This window comes from Phyllostomus hastatus, unplaced genomic scaffold (assembly GCF_019186645.2).
Source record: "Phyllostomus hastatus isolate PE091 unplaced genomic scaffold, TTU_PhHast_1.1 phas_scaffold_78, whole genome shotgun sequence".
Classification (NCBI taxonomy): domain Eukaryota; kingdom Metazoa; phylum Chordata; class Mammalia; order Chiroptera; family Phyllostomidae; genus Phyllostomus; species Phyllostomus hastatus.
This window is the reverse complement of record NW_025334041.1, coordinates 75,547,477-75,571,851: the sequence shown is the minus strand read 5'-3', so window position 1 is coordinate 75,571,851 and position 24,375 is coordinate 75,547,477. Positions and strand designations below refer to the sequence as shown.

Here is a 24,375-nt window from a genome sequence, read left to right as displayed (position 1 = left end):
ATGAAAAGTTATTGAAGCAAACAAAAATCAACATACAGCATATCAGAACCTATGGAATGCAGTAAAAGCAGTTCTAAGAAGGAAATTAATAGCAATAAACACCTACATTATAATACAGGAAAAATCCCAAATAAACAACCAAACTCTTTGCTGTACGTAATGCCCCACAAAATGAGCCCAAAATTAACAAAATAAAGGAAATTATACATATTAGGGCAGAAACTAATGAAGTAAAGAAAAAATTATAGAAAAGGCCAATTAAACTAACAGACAGTTCATTAAATTTGAACAAAACTGACAAAGCTTTAGCTAGATTAACCAAGGAAACAAAAGAAGACTGAATCAACAAAATTATAATTAAAAAGGACATATTACAACAGACACTATAAAAATACAAAGGATCACAAGACACTACTCTGCACATCTATACTCCAACAAACTAAATAACCAAGAACAAAGGGAAAAATTCTTAAAAACATACAACTTAGTAAGACTGAAGCAGCATGAAATAACCTTAAGAGAACAATTATCAATAAGGAGATTGAATGGATCAAAAATCTCAACACAAATTGTTTCACACATGAATTTTACTAGTTGTCTAAGAAGAAATAACACCAATCTTTCTCAAATTTTCCAAAAATTGGAGAGGAGGGAACACTCCTGCATATATTTTTATAAGGTCAGCATTATCCTGATACCAACACCAGAAAAGGGTACCACTAGAAAAGAAAAAAAAAACACCCAATAACTTTGATGAATATAAATGCAAAATTTCTCAATAAAATACTAGTGGACTGAATTAAGCAGTGCATTGAAAGGATCATTCACCTGCTCTCTTCAGCAGCACATATACTAAAATTAGAACGATACAGAGAAGATTAGCATGGCCTCTGCACAAGGATGACACGCAAATTCATGAAGTGTCCCATATTTTAAAAACAAAGAAACAATTCCCAATTGAAGAGAAATGAAGAAGCCTCAGGAAAAATGCCAAATGAAATAGAGGCAACTCAACTATCAGATAGTGAGTTCAAAACAATAATTATCAGGAAGTTCAATGAACTCACAATGAGCTATCAGAAACTAGAGAGAAACTACAACAATCCCACTGCAAACTATATAAACATGAAAAAGGAAATAGAAACTCTCAACAAGGACCAAGAGGAAATGAAGAATACAATTTCTGAACTGAAGACCACAGTCGAAGGAATGAAAAGCAGGATTGATGAAGCAGAAGATTGGATTAGCGAGCTAGAGGACAAAGTAGAAAACAGCATCCAGAAAGAGCAAGAAAAGGAAAAGAGGCTCAGAAAGAATAAAGAGGGATTAAGAGAAATGCAAGACAATATAAAACGTAATAATATCCATATAATAGGGATACAAGAAGGAGAAGAAGTAGAGCAAGGGATCGAAAACCTAGTTGAAAAAGTAATGAAGGAAAACTTCCCTAATTTGATGAGAGAAAAGGTCACACAAATCCAGGAAACACAGACAGTCCCAATCAAGAGGAACCCAAAGAGGACCACCTCAAGACACATCATATTTAAAATGGCAAAATTTCAAGACAAAGAAAGAATCTTAAAGGCAGCAAGGGAGGAACAGGAAGTAACATACAAGGGAGCCCCAATAAGGCTAGCAGCTGACTTCTCAATGGAAACGCTCCAAACCAGAAGAGAATGGCAAGAAATATTCCAAGTAATGAGAACCAGAGGTCTGCAACCAAGGCTACTTTATCCAGCAAGGCTCTCAATCAAGATAGAAGGCCAAATAAGAAGCTTCCCAGACAAAAGAAGTCTAAAAGAATACACATCCACCAAACAAGCTCTGCAAGAGATTCTAAAGGGACTGCTTTAAGGAAGGGAAGGAAAAGAGAGAGAGAAAGAGAGGAACACACATACATAAAAGAGGATGAATAAGTACCTATCAATAATAACCTTAAACAAAAATGGATTAAATGCTCCCATCAAAAGACATAGAATAGCTGAATGGATAAAAAAAAATGACCCACATATATGCTGCCTACAAGAGACCCACCTCAGGATAAAAGACCCGCACAGGCTGAAAGAGAAGGGCTGGAAATAAATTTTCCAAGCAAATGGACAGGGAAAAAAGCTGGGGTAGCAATACTCATATCAGACAAAATAGATTTCCAAAAAAGGTTCATAAAGAGAGACCCAGAAGGTCACTTCATAATACTCAAGGGAAGAATCCACCAAGAAGACGTAAATATTGTAAATATATATGCACCCAACATAGGAGCACCCAAATACATAAAGAAAATCTTAGAGGACTTCAAGAAAGATATGGATAGCAACACAATTATAGTGGGGGATTTTAACACCCCACTATCAAAATTGCACAGATCTTCCAAACAAAACATCAACAAAGATATGGTGGCATTGAACAATACCCTTGATGAAATGGACTTTACTGATATATACAGAGCCCTCCATCCAAAAGAAGCTAAATACACATTCTTTTCAAATGTACAAGGAATATTTTCAAAGATCGACCACATGATAGGACACAAAACAAGCCTCAACAATTTCACGAAAATTGAAATCATACCAAGCATTTTCTCAGACGACAAGGGACTGAAGTAGAAACCAACCCGAAGGAAAAAAACCCTAAGCACTCAAAATCATGGAGATTAAATAACATGCTATTAAACAATGAATGGGTCAAGCATGAAATTAGGGAAGAAATCAAAAGGTTTCTGGAAACAAATGAAAATGAACTCACAACCACTCAAAACTTATGGGACACAGTCAAGGCAGTCCTGAGAGGGAAGTTCATAGCAATACAGGCATACCTAAAAAAGATAGTAACATTTCAAACAAACAACCTAACCCTATGTCTACAAGAACTCGAGGACCAACAACAAAGACAGCCCAGAGCAAGCAGAAGGAAGGAAATAACCAAGATCAGAGCAGAATTAAATGACATAGAGACTAAAAGCACAATTCTAAGGATCAATGAATCCAAGAGCTGGTTCTTTGAAAAAATAAACAAAATAGACAAGCCTTTAAGCAGACTCATCAAGAAAAAAAGAGAGATGACCCAAATAAACACAATCAGAAATGAAAGAGGAGAGATTACAACAGATACCACAGAAATACAAAGGACTGTAAGAAATTACTGCAAAGAACTGTATGCCAAGAAATTTGAAAACCTAGGTGAAATGGACAAATTTCTAGAAAAATATAATCTTCCAGAACTGAATGAAAAAGAAGCAGAAAGCCTGAACAGACCAATAACAACAAAAGAAATTGAAGCAGTAATCAAAAAACTCCTGACACACAAAAGCCCTGGACCAGATGGTTTCATAGGAGAATTCTAAAAAGCATTTAAGGAAGAGCTAACCTCTATCCTTCACAGACTATTCCAAAAAAATCCCAAAAGATGGGAGACTCCCAAACTCTTTTTATGAGGCCAACATCATCCTAATTCCAAAACCAGATAAAGACACAACAAAGAAAGAAAACTTCAGGCCAATATCACTGATGAACATTGACGCGAAAATCCTCAACAAAATACTGGCAAACCTCATCCAACAGTACATTAAAAGGATCATACACCATGACCAAGTGGGATTCATTCCAGGGATGCAAGGATGGTACAATATTTGCAAATCAGTAAATGTAATGCATCACAGAAACAAAAGCAAAGACAAAAACCACATGATCATATCAATAGATGCAGAAAAAGAATTTGATAAGGTACAGCACCCATTCATGATAAAAACACTTGACAAAGTGGGAATAGAGGGAGCATTCCTCCACATAATAAAGGCCATATATGACAGACCTAAAGCCAACATCATACTCAATGGGCAAAAAATAAAATCTTTTCCACTAAGATCAGGAACAAGACAAGGCTGTCCACTTTCACCCCTTCTATTCAATATAGTACTGGAAGTTTTAGCCACAGCAATCAGACAAGAAAAAGAAATAAAGGGCATCCAAATCAGAAAGGAGGAAACAAAACTGTCACTGTTTGCAGATGACATGATAGTGTATATAGAAAATCCTATAGACTCCACCAAAACACTGCTTGACCTAATACATGAATTTGGCAAAACAGCGGGATACAAAGTCAATATCCAGAAATCAAAGGCATTTCTGTACACCAACAATGAAACAGCAGAAGCAGAAATCAAGGAAAAAAATACCATTCAATATAGCAAAAAGAAAAATAAAATATCTAGGAATAAATCTAACCAAAGAGGTAAAAGACCTGTATTCAGAAAACTACATAACACTCAGGAAAGACATCAAGGAAGACACAAACAAATGGAAACATATACCGTGTTCATGGATTGGAAGAATTAATATCATCAAAATGTCCATGCTACCCAAAGCAATTTACACATTCAATGCAATTCCTATTAAAGTACCAATGGCATATTTCACAGACAGAACAAACACTTCAAAAATTTATATGGAACCATAAACGACCCCGAATAGCTGCTGCAATTTTGAGAAAGAAGAGTAAAGTAGGAGGGATCACAATACCTGACACTAAACTATACTACAAGGCCACTGTAATCAAAACGGCCTGGTACTGGCATAAAAACAGGCCATTGTAACAGAACAGAGAGCCCAGAAATAAACTAAGTCTTTATGGTCAATTAATACTTGACAAAGGGGGCAGCAACATAAAATAGAGTAAAAATAGTCTCTTCAACAAATGGTGTTGGGAGAACTGGACAGCCACATGCAAAAAAATGAAACTTGAGCACCAACTTACACCATATACAAAAATAAATTCAAGGTGGACAAAAGACTTAAATATAAAATGTGACACCATTAAAGTCCTAGAGGAGAACGTAGGTAGGAAAATCTCAGATATTTCATGCAGAAACTTTTTTACTGACTTGACCCCTAGAGCAAGGGGCATAAAGGAAAGAATAAACAAATGGGACCTCATCAAAATTAAAAGCTTCTGCACAGCTAAAGAAAACAGTATCAAAATTAAAAGAGAACCAACTGTATGGGAAAACATATTTGCCAATGATACCTCAGACAAGGGTTTAATCTCCAAAATATATAAAGAACTTACACGACTGCACTCTAAGAAGACAAGGAATCCAATTAAAAAATGGAAAAAGGACTTGAACAGACACTTCTCCAAGGAGGACATACAGAAAATCCAAAGACACATGAAACGATGTTCAATATCACTAGCTATCAGAGAGATGCAAATTAAAACTACAATGAGATACCACTTCATACCAGTCAGAATGGCCATCATAAACAAAGCAACAAACAAGTGTTGGAGAGGTTGTGGAGAAAAGGGGTCCCTAGTTCACTGGTGGTGGGACTGAAGACTGGTACAACCACTATGGAAAGCAGTATGGAACTTCCTCAGAAAACTAAAAATGGATCTACCTTTTGACCCTGCAATCCCACTGCTGGGACTCTATCCTAAGAATACTAAAACACCAATCCAAATGAACCTATGAATCCCAATGTTCATAGCAGCACAATTTACAATAGCTGGATGCCCATCAGTAAATGACTGGATCAAAAAACTATGGTACATTTACACAATGGAATTCTATGCAGCAGAAAGAAAGAAGGAGCTCCTACCCTTTGCAACAGCATGGATGGAGCTGGAAAGCATTATGCTAAGAGAAATAAGGCAGGCAATGAAAGACAAGTACCATATGATCTCACCTTTAACAGGAACCTAAACGACAAAACAAAGAAAGATGCAAAATATAAGCAAAGACACTGAAACAGAGGACAGGCTGACAGTGACCAGAGGGGAGAGAAGAGGGAATTTCAGGGGAGAATGGGAAGGGTTCAAGAGAACAAACTTAAAGGACACATGGACAAAAACTAGGGGAAGGTGGTAATGGAAGGGAAGTGGGGAGGGTTGGGAGGGGGGGCTGGATTGGGAGTAAAAGGGAGAAAACTGTATTTGAACAATGATTAAAATAAAATTAAAAAAAGAAAGGATCATTCACTATAAATAACAAATTGGGATTTATCCCTGGGATACAAGGGTGTTTCAACATACATAAATCAATGTGATACATCACATTAATAGAATGAAACAAAATATATGATCATCTCAAGATGCAAAAAAGCGTTTCACAAAATTCAACATCTATTCATAAGAAAACCTCTTAAAAATAGGCATACAAGCAACATTCCTCAACATAACAAAAGACCGTATATGAAAAATGCATAGCTAACATCATACTCAAAGGTGGAAGGCTGATGTTATTCTCTTTGATGTGAAACAAAGACAAGGGCACCCCTCTCACCACTTGTATTCAACATAATGCTGGATGACCTAGCTAGAGCAGTCATGCAAGTGAAGCAAATGGTACACCATATCAGAATTGGAAAGAAGTAAAAATATTTCTATTTGAAGATTACATGATTTTATATATTGAACACCCTAAAGTCGAAAACAAATAAACAAAAAATCCTTTTAGATCCAATCAATAAATTCAGTAAACTTGCAGTTTCAATATTAATCTAAAAATTCAGTAGCATTTCTCTTTGCTAATAATTGGTTTTCTGAAGAAAAAATAAAGAAATTGATCCCATTTACCACAGCATAAAAACAATACAACAAAAATATATTTAACCAAAAATATAAAAGATTTCTACTCTGAAAACTAGAAGATACTGATGAAAGAATTAAAAAAAAAGACACATATGAGTAAATTGAAAGGTATTCCTTAATCATGGATAGGAAGAATTAATATTGTTAAAATGTCAATACCACCAAAAGCCATACATAAATTCAGTGCAATCCCTACCAGGTGTCCAATGACATTTTTTTACAAAAGTGAAAAATAATGGATTCAAAAAGTTCTCAAATAGCAAAAGAAATCCTTAGAAAGAAAAACAGAAAGAGGCATCACACTCCCTTAGCATTATACCATAAACTTTTAATAATCAAGAGTATTACAACAAGTAGACCAATGGAACAATATTGACAACCTAGAAATAAACTCAAGCATACATATATACAGTCAACTAATATTTGAAAAAGGAGCCAAGAATACTCAATGGAGAAAAGATAGTCTCTTCAATGAATAATTCTCCCATTCAGTGGGTTGTCTTTTTATTTTGTTGATGGTTAACTTTGCTTTGCAAAAACTTTTTAGTTTAATGTAGTCCCATTTGTTTATTTTTTTCTCTTGCCTGAGGAGATATGTTAAATAAAATATTGCTACAAGCAATGTCTGAGATTTTACTGCCTGTTTTATTTTAGCATTTTTATGGTTTCAGGTCTAATATTTAAGTCCTTAATCCATTTTGAATTTATTCTTGCATGTAGCATAAGAAGATTGGCCTAAAAAAAAAAAGAAAAATGTATCCTTTGTGACAGCATTTATGGACCTGGACCTGGCTAAGTGAAATAAGGCAGTCAGAAAAAGACAAATACCATATGATTTTTCTCATATGTGGAATTTAATGAACAAACTGAACTAAGAAGCAAAACAGAGAAAGACTCATAGATAGAGAAAAGACTGAAAGCTCTTGGGGCATGTAGGGAGGTGGAGGAATCAAGCAAAAAGGAAAAAGAAATTATGGACACAGACAACAGTGTGGTTATTGCAGTGTGGAGGGGAGGGAGGTATAAGGTCAATGGTAATGGAAAAACATACAATAAAAACAGTCATGCTTCTCAAAACAAAAAAGAAAAAAGAGCTCAAAATGGTCTAAAGACTTAAATGGAAGACATGAAACTACTAAAAAAAAACATTAGAATAATGCTCCTTGACATGGGTCTTGGCAATAATGTTTTGGATATGACACCTAAAGCATAACAACAAAATAAAACAATAAACAAATGAAACTACCTCAAACTAAAAAGCTCTGTACAGCAAAAGAAATTATGTACAAGGTGAAAAGCCAACCTATTAAATTGGAAAAAGTATTTGCAAAACATATGTATGATAAAGAGGTAGTATCCACACTATATAAAGAACTCATACAGCGTAACAGCAAAACAAACAAACAAAAAAAAACAAAAAAAAAACAAATGAACTCAATTAATACATAAAGGACATAGTAAGACATTTTTTCCAGAGAAGATATGCAAAATGCTAATAAGTAAATGAAAGGAGACTCAACATCACTGCTCATTAGGAAAATGAAAATGAAAGCCACAATGACATATCACCTTACCCCTATTGAATCACCATCATCAAAAAGATAAGAGATAATTAATGTTGGTGTGAATGTGGGAAAAATGGACCCCTTTTGCACTGCTGGTGAGAGTGTAAATTGGTATAGCCATTATGAGAAATAGTATGGAGGATTTTCAAAAATTAAAACAAAACTATCATATGATCTATCTATTCTACTTCTGTAAATATATGCAAAGGAACAAAACAGCTAACTCAAAAAGACATCTCCCCCATGTTCATAATAGCAGTATTAAAATAGCAAAGAGATGGAAATGACCTAAGGTCCACTGATGACTGAATGGATAAAAAACATGTGGTATGTGTACCCAATGAGGATATCCTATCATTTGCAACAACATGGGTGGATACTGTACGCATTATGCTACATGAAATAACTCAGAGAGAGAAAGACAAATACTGTATAAAATCCCTTAAATGTGGAATATATATAAAAAAAACACTGAAACTTGTGGCTGTGTGATTATCAGAGGCAGAGGATAGGGGGAAGGAGAATTGAAGGAAGTGGTCAAAAGGTACAAACTTCCAATTATGATATAAATAAGTAATAGAGATGCAATTTTCAGCTTGATGACTCTAGTTAGCACTGCTATATTATATATAGTAAAGTTGCTAAGAAAGTTACCCCTAAGAGTTCTCATAACAAGGAGAATATATTTTTACTTTTTATTTTCTTTCATTTTTATTGTATCTATATGAGAGGATAGATGTTAACTTAACCTATTGTGGGAATCATTTCACAATATATGTAAACCAAACCATTGTGATGTACGCTTAAATATATACAGTAATGTGTGTCAATGATTTCTCAATAAAACTGGAAAAAAACAATGTGTTAGATAATACATTTATCAGGATTGCAGAAATTTAGCCCTGGCTGGCATAGCTTAGTGGATTGAGCACGGGCTGTGAACCAAAGTGTCACAGGTTCGATTCCTCGCCAGGGTACATGCTTGGGTTGCAGGCCATAACCCCCAGCAACCACACACTGATGTTTCTCTCTCTCTCTCTATCTCCCTCCTATCCCTCTCTAAAAATAAATAAATAAAATCTTAAAAAAAATAAGTCATGATTATTTAAAAAAAAAGATTGCAGAAATTGGCCCTTTCCAGCTGTCACTAGAGAGTCCCAACATATTTAGCCATTTGAGAACTATGACAGATTATATCTGTTTGTCTAGTTTTGAAAAGTAAAATCATAGGCCCTGGTCTGGTAGCTTTTTTTGCTTAGAGTGTCCTCTCGATATGCCAAGGTTGTGGGTTTGATACCCCATCATATACAAGAAACAACTAATGAATGCAGAACTAAATGGGACAATAAATTGATGTTTCTCTCTCTCTTCCTTTCTCTCCCTAAAAATCAATAATAAAATAAATTGGAATAAATTTTTTAAAAAGCAAAATCATAAATAGATGTTACTTAGACAAATTTATTAAATATTTTTGTAGGTAAATTTTATAATAACACATTTAATAATCTTTCAAATTCAGCAAAATATATTTTTATTTACCTTATATTTATGTATTTATTTTAAATGTATAAAATTTATTTTTATATGCCTTTATATTTAAATACTTATTCTTTCTTTCATTCTTTATCTCTAAAATTTATGAAAAATTTAATCTGCAGCCTGGCTGGAGTAGCTCAGTGGATTGAGCGCAGGCTGCGAACCAAAGTATCATAGGTTTGATTCCTAGTCAGGGCACATGCCTGGGTTGCAGGCCACGGCCCCCAGCAACTGCACATTGACACCTCTCTCTCTCTCTCTCTCCCCCCTTCCCTCTCTAAAAATAAATAAATAAAATCTTTTTAAAAAATCTTAAAAAAAAGAAAAATTTAATATTCATGTTTTACTTATATTCACCAATAATAACATTTTACCATATCTTTATCTGCCTCTCTGCACACACACACACACACACACACACACACACACACACACACACACACAATTTCAACCATTTGAAAGTAAATTGTAGACATCATGGCATTTTATTATTGCAAAAACAAAGACATTTTCTTATATAACCAAAATTATCACACTTAATAAATGTCATATTTAAACAGTTTTATCTATCGTTCTTTTTAAATAAAAATCCATTCAGCCTGGCTGGTGTGGCTCAGTTGGTTGGGTGATATCCTGCAAAGCTCAAGGTTGCTGGTTCAATTCCTGGTCAGGACACATGCCTGGGTTGTGGACACATGACCATTCAGGGCACATGTTAGAGGCAACTGATCAATCAATATTTCTCTCTCATTTACTCTTTTCTCCCTCTCTTTCTCCCGCCCTTCCCCTCTCTCTAAAAATAAATATTTTTAAAAATTCTCCAACTTTACCAGTAATGTCTTTTAGTTTGTGTTCAATACAGGAATGTGCATTGCATTTGTTTTCTATATATTTAATTTCATTTAATCTGCTGTAATCATCTAATTTATATTCTGTTTAATTTATGGCATTGATAGTTTATATAGTCTATTCCACTTGTCTTGTAAAATATTCCATATTCTGTTTTTATCTGATGGCTTCCTAATGAACATATGTAGGTTAAATGTTGCTGTTAATAGACTCTATGGATGATGCTGTGTATGTTCAATTGCACTACATGGCAAGGCTCTAAGGTCCAATCATTCTATTATTGGTGAGCTTGAGTACTCGGTTGGTGGTGTCCTCCTGATTTCTCCACTATAAAGGTAATTTTTCCCCTACTAACTGATAAGTGATTTGAGAGGTAATGTTTATACCAATGTTTATCCAGTTTTCCAATAATATTTTATACATGTATTTTGCATCTGCTGATATGTTTTGTTTGAATAAGCCTTGCACTGGTGGTGGTAGAATTGTAAATTTTGAATTCTATCATTTCCTCCCCAAACATTAACTGATGTTCTTCTCTAATTTATCTCCTTTGTTAACATATTGCGGTGGATTCATGGATTTATTTTGATTCAGTTTATTGAAATCTATTACAACGGTTACTCTCTTTAATGTTCAAATTATTCCCAAATTTGTTCATTTGAGCGGGAAGAGTGGATACTCTTTTGAGTTGCTACTGTGTTCTTTTAGTATACTTCCTAGTGTTAGGGCTTCTTACTTTCTAACACAACAAACTATATTAGTTTGTTAGCTCCCATTTTACTTTCTCTGATCTATACATCTCATTGCCCTGAATCTTTTTACTGAGCAATGGTAGTTAAAATGAAAATAGGAGAACTAAATGCAGTAGATGCTAAGCAGGAAGACTGTTTTCTATGTCTATTGGGAGAACAAAACTGTGAAAGAACTTTGTGAAGCTACTATAAACTTAAACTGATGCTTCTAATTTAACACTATAATAAATCAACCTCTTTCCAAATCACATCTCATTTCTTACAGAGAAAACCCGAGAAACATTTTTGTGTTTACTTCCTTTCTGTCTTTTAATGCATGCATATTGTTACAGAATCACTATATCAATTGTACTCTCAGAAAATAAGTCAATTAACAGCACTTCAGCTTTCTTTATACTATATTTGCCCATAGAATTTGTCTTATGAAGCATGTCAAATTAAACATTATGTGTCAAAAAGCATTCTGGGATCCAAGAAGGCAGTGGAGTAAGTAGAAGCTAGAGTGCTACACTAACCACCTCCCAGGACCAGTCTAGAATTACAACTAAATTGCAGAGAAATCATCCAGAATAAACAACTGAACAATAAAGGGAGAGAAGCCTTATAACCAGGTACAGACAGAAGAAAGACTTTCACCACAACGTGACTGGTATGGAGTGCGGAGAGGAAACGTGAGAGGGCTGGTTGGCCTGCTACTGGCAGCAGTTGAAGTGCCCCTAGGAATATTTCAGCAGCTGGGGGATTACTCCTGAGAAGTGTGGGTCCTCAACCTCAAGCTGGTCTCCCCAGTTTATAGCACCAGAGCCCAAAAAGAACCCAGAAAACACCCAGCTACAAAAAACAGGAGCATTTCTTTCTGCCAGGGAGAGACCACTGGAGTCACAGAGAGCCTATTAAAGGGCCAATACATAAAATTTAATTCATAGCCTCTTACCCTGGGCTCTGGCAAAGGTAGGAGCAGAGTGGAATAGAGATGCTTGAAGAAAGACTGGGGACAGTGGCTTTGGGGAGAGAACTGAGGGATCAGCCATCAGGATCCTGGTGCTGAGTCATCCCTCATCTTCAGGAGCCATAGTGCTCAGGCAGACCAATCCCCACCAAGTGGTATCAGCCTATCCCCCTACAGGAATTACTGTGCCCCACCCTGTGGTGCTTAAGCCTGCCTGCTGATTACAGAGTGAATAGATTAACAACCGAAGGAGAGGAGTCAGCTACAGACCAGATCCCTGGTCATCTCGAACAAGCTCCTAAAGTCAGGCTGGGACACCATCTGAAATTACTGGAGGTGGGGCCAGAAAGAAAAAAGAGCACTAAATGCTACAGGCTACTGAGATGAATTCCACTAAAATTCTTCATGATTTGCAATATTTTTCTGTCCTGCATAGCTTTTTAACATTGATTTCTTGCCCTTCAAGTTTGTGCATATTGCCACTAGATTTCATATTATAGTTTATTTCAAACCTCATGTTTTGCTCCTCCCTTTTCTTACCCTATTTTACCTTCTTTCCTCTTATTTTTGTTTTAAATTTTGTCTTCTTTCTTGCTTTGTTTAGTTTCCATTCCACATTCTTACCATTTCTCCCCACTCCAGCCTCTCAGGACCATATTTCTTGTCATTGGTCATCTCACATTCTTTTTTCCACACTCTTAAAATACCTTTGTTCTCGCTCCACCTTTATTGACCTTTGCTCATTGGTTGTGGATAGGATGGCTGTTGCCATATTCCTTCAATTTTATCTCTAGATTTTCACTGTTTTGACCTTTCAAATCTCACATTTCACTATTTCTCACTCCTACTCCATTTGGCCCTCCTCCTGTCCTTTCTTTTTTTTATTTCAAATTTTAATTTTTCCCATCTTAGCCTGGTTTTCATTCCTCACTCTTAGTATTCCTTCTCCCTGTATCATCTCAAAATCACTTCCCTTTCCTATAGACATCTTTTATCTTTTATCTTTCCTTTTCCCCTCTTATTCCCATTCCACCTATATTAACCTTAGCTCTTTTTTTTTTTTTTTGATAGTGCAGTGGTGGATCTTTTTCTCCAATTTGGTTCCTATTTTTTTATTTATTTACTCATTTATTTCCTATTTTCTTTCCCTCTCTCACTATATATATATATATTTAATTTCTGTTTAAACCTAATACTAATATGCTTCCCTTTTCTTGCCTTCTCTTGGTCCATTCCACCTTCTTTATTCCCTTTTTTATTTGCGATGTAAATTTTACTTTCTTTCTCTCTCACCTTACCTCACTGTAGTTTTCATTTGCATTTCCCTAATAGTGCAATTGAATATCTTTTCATATACTGTTGACCATTTGTATGTCTTCTTACAAGAGGTATCTGCTCAGGTTCTCTGCCCATTTTTTTTACTTTCTTTTATTAGAAAAATTGTTATTGTTATTCTATTATAGTTGTCCCAAATTTTCCCCCCTTTCCCTCCTCCATCCAGCTTACCTCCCTTTCCCACAGCCAATCCCCACATCATTGTCCATACCCATACCCGTGGGTCATTCATACATGTTCTTTGACTAGTCCCTTCCACTTATTTCCACCATTATCCCCCTACCTCCATTCCTTATAGTCACTGTCAGTCTGTTCCATGTTTCCATGTTCATTAGTTTATTTTTGTTCATTAAGTCCCTCTCAAAGATGAAATCATATGGTATTTGTATTCCACTGCCTGGCTTATTTCACTTAGCATAATATTCTCCAGTTCTAGCCATGCTGTCACAAAAGGTAGGAGTTCCTTCTTTCTTTATGCTGCCTAGTATTCCATTGTGTAAATGTACGACAGTTTTTTGATCCATTCATCTTACTGATGGGCACTTAAGCTCTTTCCTGCACTTGGCTTTTGTAAATAGGGCTGCTATGAACATATGGATGCATAAGTTCTTTTGAGTTGGTGTTTCAGCATTCTTAGGATATAATCCCAGCAGTGGAATTACTGGGTCAAAACAAGTTCTATTTTTAGTTTATTGAGGAAATTTCATACTGTTCTCCATAGTGGCTGCATCAGTCTGCATTCCCACCAACAGTGCACTAGGGTTCCCTTTTCTCCATATCCTCCATTTTTAATTTAATTACTTTTGGTTGGTGTTGAGTGTATGAGTTCTTTATATATTTTGCATATTAACCTCTTTTCAGAGCTTTTGTTTGCAAATATCTTTGCCCATTTGGTTGGTTGCCCATTTCTTTTTCTGTGCAAAAGCTTTTTTAGTTTGCTATAGTCTCATTCATTTATCTTTGCCTTTATTTCCCTTGTATTTGGAGTTAATTTCATAAAATGTTCTCTATGATCAAGGTCCATAAGTTTAGTACCCATGTTTTATTCTATGTAATTTACTGTTTTGGAGCTTATATTTATGTTTTTGCTCCATTCTGAATTAATTTTTGTACATAGGAACAGATTGTATTCATTCCTTTGCATGTGGCTTTTCAATTTTCCTAGAACCATTTATTGAATAGAATTCCTTTTCTCTACTATAATTTTCTGGCTCCTTTGTCTAGCATTATTTGTCCATATACATGTGGGTTTATTTCTGGGCTCTCAATTGTGTTGCATTAGTTTCTGAGTCTGCTTTTCTGCCAATACCATGATATTTTGATTATTGTTGCTCTGTAGTAATTTGTTGTCTTTTCAACCTGTATTCTTCAATCCCACTGTTCCAAATTCATGCTTATTTCACAAACATATTAGGTTCATTTTTATCTCCATATTTTTACCCTTGCTGATCCCTCTTCTTGGAAAACTTTACTTCAAAATGTAATGCTGTTCTTCATCTTCCACAACTGTTTATGCTCCAATATCATCTTTGCCAAAAGAAATTTCTCAATTACTCTCTCTACATTTGCTCTCTTCATTTTCTCATTCTCCAGAAAACATTATTCTCTGCTTGCATTTATTTTTTCCCTTAACAGTTATAAAGCTCTGAAATTATATTGGTTATAATTACTATTTATTAGTTTATTATCAATCTTATCTACATCCCCTAAAAGAGCAGGGCTTTGTTACTGTATTACTTATCACTGAATTATCAGCATCTATAACAGCATATAAAATAGACAAATGTTTATTGAACGAATAAAAGAATGAATGAATAAATCCCAAATTTTTAAGTAAAAATAAATTTAGAGAGTTGTGGTTTCTGTTAAACTCAAATGAAGGATTTATATTTGAGATAGATTCTCATTTATTACACTCTGTTGATTATGATGGGTACATGTTTAATGTTCTTGTCATATTTTTTGAGTCTTATGTTCCTGAAGCCCACATCTCAGTTTATAGATATGCTAAGGACTATGGTTGTCTTCATAATACAGAGTCAATAAACAGGTCATTCTCTTGTCTTAGAACTTTCACTGCCATCCTATGACTGGTAAAAAAGAGTTTACATTTCTTTAAGTGGCAAAAAAATATTGTTTAATAAAATTTTCTCCCCAACTCTCTGAAAAACAGCATAATTTTGTTCAATAATCATACCCAAGATGAGAACAGAAAATAAGAAACAATTTTTCCACTTTAAAATCCTTTTTTTCAAATTTTATCACATCTATATAAGACTGTGGAAAAAACCTAGTAACTCTTCAATCATAAAGAAATAAACAAAGTAGCAAATTAATGATGAAGAGCAAAGCCCCTGGGAATGGGGATGCTATTGACATTTTGTAATATTCACAGGACTGAACACAGTTAATTATTTTAAGAAAGCATTCAAATAAATATGTTATATTTTGAGATCCAAAAGGTCTGACAGAATAAATCAGAAAATTCTAAGTCTTAACTGATAGCCTGAATTTCATTTAACATTTCAAAATAATGATGTCTGTGCTTCATCAATAACATTTGTCCTTAGTAAAAATGAATACATAAAGAATTATCTAAACATTCTTTTAGATTAAAGTCCCTTTCAATGAATCTATCTTCTATTATCCTATAACTATCTTCATAATCCAGGTCATAAGCTACATATCAACCTATGTAATTGACTGTAAAATAGTCAGCTGTGTTTTCCAACTTTCTTCACCCTCATTTGCCTGTATTTTGCTGTATATAATGCACACCCACATTTTTGGCCCAAACTTTCAGGAAGTTTTTTTTTTAATTTTTAATTCAATTATTTATTTATTCAGATTTCATTTATATATTTGTAGACAGAGGGGAAGAGAGGGAAAAAGAGGGAGAGAAACATCAATGTGTGGTTGCCTCTCACATGTCCCTCACTGGGGACCTGGCCCACAACCCAGTTTTGTGTACTGACTGGGGATCAAACCAGCAACCCTTTGGTTCCCAGGTTGGTTCTCAATCCACTGAGCCACAGCAGACAGGATCAATTTATTTATTTATTTATATTTAGATGATTGGGTTTTTTGTATTATAAAGGAACTTTAGCATTTATTTTTGTACATACACACATCATTATTGCTTTCTTGAGTCAAACTTTTAATGCATAAGCATAAATAAAATAATTGAAAACATTTACATAGATACAGAATTAGTACTACCTATGTATAATGCACATCCTTATTTTTCTCTCAAAAATGTGGGCAAAGAAAGTGCAAATATGGTAATTTTTTTCAAAACTGTTTCTTGCATAGTTTCCTAGATCAAAAAAAAATAGTAGTATTGACTTATAATTAAATGGATGCTACTCTATTAGTGAAAGTTATGGTGACTTGATTAAAAGACAAACCACAAAATTTAAGTGGCTAATACAATAAAAATATTTTTTTCTCATGCAGCTGTTTTATATGAATAATTCTGGTTGGACTTCTCTCCTCCAAATGGTGATTTCAGTACACAGACTCTTTTCATATTGTAGCCCCAACTTATTTAATGTGGGGCTCCCAGTTTACTCTGGGGTTGTCTACATCTCAGCAAGTCAGAAAAAAATAAGGGGAACAATGTGTTGGAAGTTTAAAGGTTCTGGTCCTGGATATGGTGACTGTTGTTTCTGTCATATTCCTTTCATTAAATCTTAGTCACATGTCATGTATAATTTCCATGCAGGTGACAGAACATAATTTAGCTCTTCTTCAAGGAAGGTGTTAAAAGATGATAATTACTATTTTGGCAATACCCATCTGACATTTCTAACCATGTAGGATCTCCTTCTAATGAATATGACTTAAAAATAGTCCTCACAAGGATGGAATTCCCCATGGAACTGCAGTTTCAAATGAAGTTCATAGACTGTTGTTTAAATTCTATGAACCATTCCAAAAACTTCAATTGTGGTTCTATTTTTGTTAAGTAAAGCTAAATTGGTAACTGTTTCCTTGCTACCTAGAATATTAACTAATACCCTCTTCCTGTAGCATTCTACCTGTTCTTTCCTAGTCAAAAGTAAAAGAAAATCTAACTATTCAGTTAGAGAAGTCTTTCTCTGAAACAGATGTTCCTTATTTTCCAAATGTGTGTGTGGCTTTGAGGTTAATCTGAATCCCCAAAACCTTTGAATACAAATACCTACTAGTTATTTTACAATATACCGTGGATAACTCACTCTAAATATCCTTTTGTATGTGTATCCTACTTCCATATATGTATTCAGATTCATATTACTGAGTTTAAACTAATTTGTAGTCATTGTTCTAGTGGCTATATATTTTACAGAGTAATTAGATTATCATTAAGTTTTTAAATATAGTTCTATTCATGTCCCAGGTATAACAGCCTATCTTTTATTCCCTCAAGGAGTTTATCAGATGACTAATGGTAAGCTGATTTTTTTCTATATCTCTTTTTTTTTTGTATTTGGAATTAGTGTTTGAAGAATAAAGAGGGAAGAAAATGAGAATAAGTAGATATTTAAAAGTCAGACACAAATCAATATAAACTGTATCCTTTCACTTACATGGAATTTTTCTAAAAGGCAAACATTTATATAGCAGATGTGTGTTGTTGTCAGATTCTGGGTGTAAAGACATGTGATCGATTAAAAAGACACAAGCAATTTTTATGGTGATAAAAAAATCTTCTGTATCTGGGTAGTGGATTCACAACTGTATCCATGTGTTAAAAACATCAAACTGCCCATTTTAAAAGGGATAAATTTTACTCTTCATAAATTACAGCTATATAAACTTGACAAAAAAATCCTACATAATAATGCCCCAAATACATTGTTTTGTATTCAAGTCATATTCCACTATAACTCCATTCAACCTCTCCATCTTTATCCTACTTCTGCCTTCCCTGCTTTCAATAAACTTCAATATGTTTCCATCCACTGGACAGTTTACTCATCTTTATAGAACCACTGAAATACTACCTCATTTTTCTACCTATCATCTATCTACCTACCTACCTATCTACCTACCTGTGATGTATTGTAGAATTGTGCACCTGAAAACTGTATAATTTTGTTAACTAGTGTCAGCTCAAATAAATAAATAAATAAATATGTACATACACATATACATGCAAAGAGATAGTCCAAATTATCTCTGTAACTATTGTGGTATTGCCTCTCTAATTCTAGTCCATTCTATATTCCTTGCTGACAGCAACAAACAATGCATTCATGGATCAATACAATTCAAAGTGCTAGATGCAATGTTTTAAGATGTGCATGTTATGAATTCTGGTACCATCTTTTCTATAATCACCAAAGCCATCATTGTATTAATTTATTAATTACCCCAAAGAAAATAGTTTATTTTTTTTTAAATTGATTCAATTATTTTGCCTAATATTTCAAAAGATTGCCACATCCTCCTTTTAGATAATTATGTCTGTAGATTTATTTTGCTAAAAATCTTTCCCCAACTGACATAAAGTCTAATTAGCAGAGCCATTCATTGCCAGCCTTCCTCAAGAGAGCTGTGACTTTGAAAGGTGATGTTAGAAAAACATGCCTGTCTCTGGGGCTTAATCCTTAAGCATGCCAAGCAACTTGGGAAATTAAACTGCCTCCTAATAATACGGGTTCTTAAATTGGGAGTTTAGAGAGCCACAAAGGTTTTATTCAGGCTGCTATAATAGGAACAGTGTCTGGGGCCAAGCAAAGACAATCATCTTTCTGCAATGAAGAATCCAGAATAGTTGGTTTCATTTTAGCAAAATATTGAAGAAAATCTTCTTGGGCCAAAATATCTTATGAAATATATATTTGCTAAATCAATTAATTAAGGAATTAATAAGATAATTTGGGGAATGTGTAAGAAGAGAGGTTCTGCTTTCTTGTGAATTTTTTTCCTTTCTAGTTTTTCAATTTTTCTTTTAGTGAAAATGAAAATGTGCCCAGTGATGATGAATGAAATGAATTAGATGAAAACATGGAGATCATAGATATTTAAACTTACTATTCTGCTTGGACAAACCACTAGACTTGGTAAGTATCTCAGATATATGAAGTCAGAGAATGTTTCAAATCATCACATGGTGTATGGCTGTGTGTGTGCACACACACGTTTTACTTCTTGCACATAAACTTCACACTGCAAACTATGTTATCTTTGAGGTTTAGTGATCCCCACAAACTGGCTATAGTACCCAATTTCCTGTTCCTAATATCATGGCATGTCCGTGACATTCATACTCTGGTATGAGAACACCTGATTTATAGCCCATAGTATATGAATTGGTAAGATGGACATATCCTTTTAAGAAATGTATTTAACTTATTCCTGCAAAAAAATACAATTGAAGGAAAAAATATCATCATGGTTTTGCTTTAAATTTGTTTTGTTGGTTTTTTTTAGTTTAAATAATGAAGTGTGGTTGTGCTCCACATAATAATATTTTGGTCAATGGTAAACCACATATAAAAGTGTGCTATACCACATTGCTTTGGTATGTAGTAGGCTATACCACCAATGTTTATTAAGTATACTCTATAACATTTGCACAATGACAAAATAGCCTAATGAAATGTTTCTCAGAATTTATTTATTAACTGATACATGACTGTAGCTGAGTATATACATAGTGAAAAATTAATTATGTAACCCAATTATTTTTATATTCCATCATATAGTTTTAATTTCAAATTTGCATGTCATAGTCAATCTGTGCTTACAAAACAAATTAATGTCAATTGCAAGCTATAGTGGCTAACAAATTGTCATCTCATATAAAAATGTTTTAGATTTTAGTACCTAAATTCTTTTATATCAAGTATAAAACTTGTACATACACTTATATGTAAGCACCATATTTTTTTTCACTGAAGAACTAAAAATTTATTTTCCCTGTATGTGAAAATTTTCTCTATGTTGTTATTCTAACAAGCACAATAATACTAAGAGGCAATTATATTAACTTAATTATATTAATTAAACTGTTATACAGTCTACATAACTTCAGAGTAAAACAAAAAAAAAGGATTTCGATTATGTGGCCCATTAGATCAAGAAGTTAGTATTAATTACTTTGCTTTTCTTTTTAACAAACAAAAATAAATTGTATGGAATAAAACTTTATAAAAATTAAAATGTGTCTTCAGTTTTTAGTTAATTATGGTTAGTTGTAATAAATCCTCTATAAATATCCATAAGCTTGCATTTCCCATTATGGTTTAATTACACAGTCATTAGAAGAAGGAAATTACTAATGAAATCTGCTATAAAAATGGTAGATCATCTGCAAAACCACTTAAATCAGATTTTAAACCATGATTTTATAGATTTTGAGGATTTTAATATCTATTTTTATCTTAGCTGTTGTTTAATTATGGTTTGTGTGTGGTTTGAAATTGAAATTTGTATTAAATATAGAATTAAAAGTGTGAAATTTCAATATCTAAGTTGTTTTCCTGCCGTGAAATTTTCAAATACTGAATTTCAATATTTCTTTTTAAAGGAATTTTAATCATAACATATTTAGCTTTTGAAATTCTGTCTTCCTTATGTTTAAGTACTACATTGTAACATTTTTTCAAATATATATTTTTTCATCCATATGTGTAAAATCACTTCTTATTACCTAAGTATGTTTTCCTGGCTGAATGCATACTATGTGCATGTTGTTAAATTATATTAAGAAAGTTCAATGTTTACAGAGAACCTGCTAATCTAGAAACTATAGTCTATTAACTAAATGTAATTTGGCAGCTACTATTTGCAGAATTTAAAATACTTTATAGAGACATTATTTTGACACACTCTGTCTTTGGGAGATAATACTCTACTGAGAAGGTAGAAAACAAATATAGCAATGTCTATACCATATGTCATAATTTATTACAATATTTTCATAAAATTTACCAATCTAAGAGAGCTAAAAACATCACTAGCCTTTTTCACAAAGAAAGAGTCTACGTTATTTTGCTCATCTCTGAAAATGAAAAATCTAGAATACTGCCCGACACTTAGCAAGCAATAAAAAATATTTGATGAGAGAAAAAATAATTAAACAAATTAAATGTGAATGAAGTAAATAAGAAGTCATATTTAGAATTAGTCAAATTTTAGCATTTTGATTTAAAAAAGTAGTAAAACTGGTATTTGAATAATATTCTTTGGGAAAGTGAAGTTAATTTAGTATTTTATAAAAATATCTATTATAAAAGTTTCAAGTTATTTCATCAGAAAGTTAAACAACTTCTGTTACTAAAACTCAAAGCAGATATCTTTCTATATAATCTACTTAAATTCCATCTAATCCTAATTTTAGTAAAACATAGTACAATAGGGAAAGAAAATACCTAAATTTTTCAGGATTATAAAATACTAGACCTGATTTTATGGCAATTCCTGACAATTCAAGTGCCCCTCAGATCCACAGGTCTGAATGCAGCTAATGGAAGTCAGGTATTTCAGGTGTTAAATGTTATGTTGGCCTGAGTTCTTCCCTTGGTGGGCACAGTGTGTTCAGAGACATAATCTTTGTTTATGCAGTTCCTGATGTATATTTAAACTATCTACTGAACAGGATGAAAATTACTATATTGGTTTCCTGAACCATAGGATGAGGGATATTATATTAGGAAATTCCAGTTGTTTATTCTAAAACTTTCCTTCCTTACCAGATTATTACATCTGGAGCAATATTCAGAGTTATTCCAGTTCAGGTAAAGATGGAAAACAGTGATAGGATTTAACATCCTACTTGAAACAACCTAAAAATGAAATAATGGCATTCATGACACTGTACATAAAGCAATGAAGGGTAGTATTTTCTGAGAGATGAGAAACAAATGAGAAAAGACCTCAGATAAACCACACTATTTTGAGATAATTTCCAGGCTCAAGTGCAGGGACAGTGGATCCATACAGAGAAGAGGGAATTGATTGGTGAGAGCAAGGTGACCAGAGCTAAGGGAAAAGAACACCAGAAAGGAGAGAATAGCACAGAGACAGATACCTAAGGTCTGCAGAAGATTCCATTTGAATGTTTAGTCCCCATTGGCAAACATACACACTACAAGAGTTTGAGAGTCACCTGAAAGAGTTAGAAGTAACAATTCCCAGCAGTCTATGCAGGACAATGGATAATGCCTGTTTCCAATACTCAAATTAGAAAAACTCATGATTCATGGTTTTTGAACAGTACAAGAAAGGTCCTGCTTCAGTAGTGGGGAAAGTTGGCCCTAGACAGAGCATTGAATTTCACATTACCTAAGTATGTCTCAGAATAGATCCCAAGAACATTTAGAGAAATATTCTTCTAAAATAAAACCCAATAACTTAAATTTACAATATCTTGCATTTAATCAAGTATTACCTAGCTTAGAAAGAAGTAGAAAAATTATAAAACCAAATAGAAGATAATCAGAATTGATATTGATCCAAAACTAATTCAGATGTTAGAATTAGCAGAGAGAGAGAGAGAGGGATCTTTAAAGTTATTAAAGCTGTATTGCACATGTAGAATTAGTTAGAATCTGGGAAGATATAAAATGTACAAATGAAACACTTAGGTATGAAAGCTAGAGCGAGTGAGATGAAAACTACATTAGTAGGCTTAACGGTATATTTGACACTGCAGAAGAAAATACTAGTGAAACTTGAAGCTATGATAATAACTATTATCCTAAATGAAAGGCACATCTAATAAAATTTTTTCTATCTTTATCTGAGAACGTTTTTTTCATTGCTTTTAGAGATAGAGAGGAAAAGAGAGAGAAGTATCAATGTAAGAGAGAGGCACCAATTGGCTACCTGTAGTACATGCCCAGATCTGGGATCAGTTGTATGCACCTGGACCAGGGATTGAACCCACAACACAGGTGTGTGCCCTGTTGGAGAATCAAACCTGCAATCCTTTGGCCATGGGATGAAGCTCCAAACAATTGAGCCATACCACGCAGAGACAAAATATTTTTTTAATGAACAGAGCATCTGAGTTCTATAAGCCAACATCACTCAGTCAAAAATACAGGTTGAGAAGTTCCTGAAGCTGAGGGGGCCAAAAAAAAAAGTACTTGAAAAAATAATCACCCAAATTTCTCAAAAATTAAATAAAGTTATTGTACAAAAGGGAAAAATATCCCTCCTTCATCACCTTCATATATTTCCCAGCTGATGTTCTGAAAATTATAATGACTAAAGACATATTAACAAATATAAACAGAATTTATTAATATATGTGATGTGCACACAGGTGGGAGAAACTCAGTGATGAGTAATTGAAAAGGTTGTTAGTACTTTGGTTTATATAGCATCTTATAAAAGAAAGATAAGTTATTATGGAAGTGGCAAGACAAAATAAAAGGTTTTTAGGTTTTTAGGGGAAGCAAACTCTGGAAACGTAGATAATAAAGGATAGTAATGGAAGATAAGGATTATTTTAGTATAGTTTATTGCAGGCCTTGTTCAGTGACAACTTTTGATTTTCTTCATGGTCATAGAACTTTTCTGTAGCAGAGGATTTATACCAGTCTTCATTTCTCAGAAATTTCTGCTTTTTTCAGATAAGAGAAGCTCTGGGAAGGCTTCTTTCCACATCTGTAAATTATCAATTGCCTCCAGATCAACATAGTCCTTATGCTGAAGTGGCATATTTGGGGGTGTCATTGCTACCTTCTACATTATAAATCCACATATCCACGTACCTCAAAAAACTCTAAGCAACAAAATATGAAGAAAACTAATGCAAAGCACATCATAATCAAATTGCTCAAGACAAATAATAGAGGAAAAACATGTC

The 24,375-nt window shown here is 33.7% G+C and overlaps 1 non-coding gene across 1 annotated transcript; it reads left to right on the top strand.

The window, feature by feature from the left end:
- Positions 1 to 830: 830 nt before the first annotated feature.
- LOC123812219 lies at positions 831 to 935 on the top strand. The gene has a single exon (XR_006784508.1). It is a non-coding gene; the product is annotated as a U6 spliceosomal RNA (small nuclear RNA).
- The last annotated feature ends 23,440 nt before the right edge of the window (positions 936 to 24,375 follow it).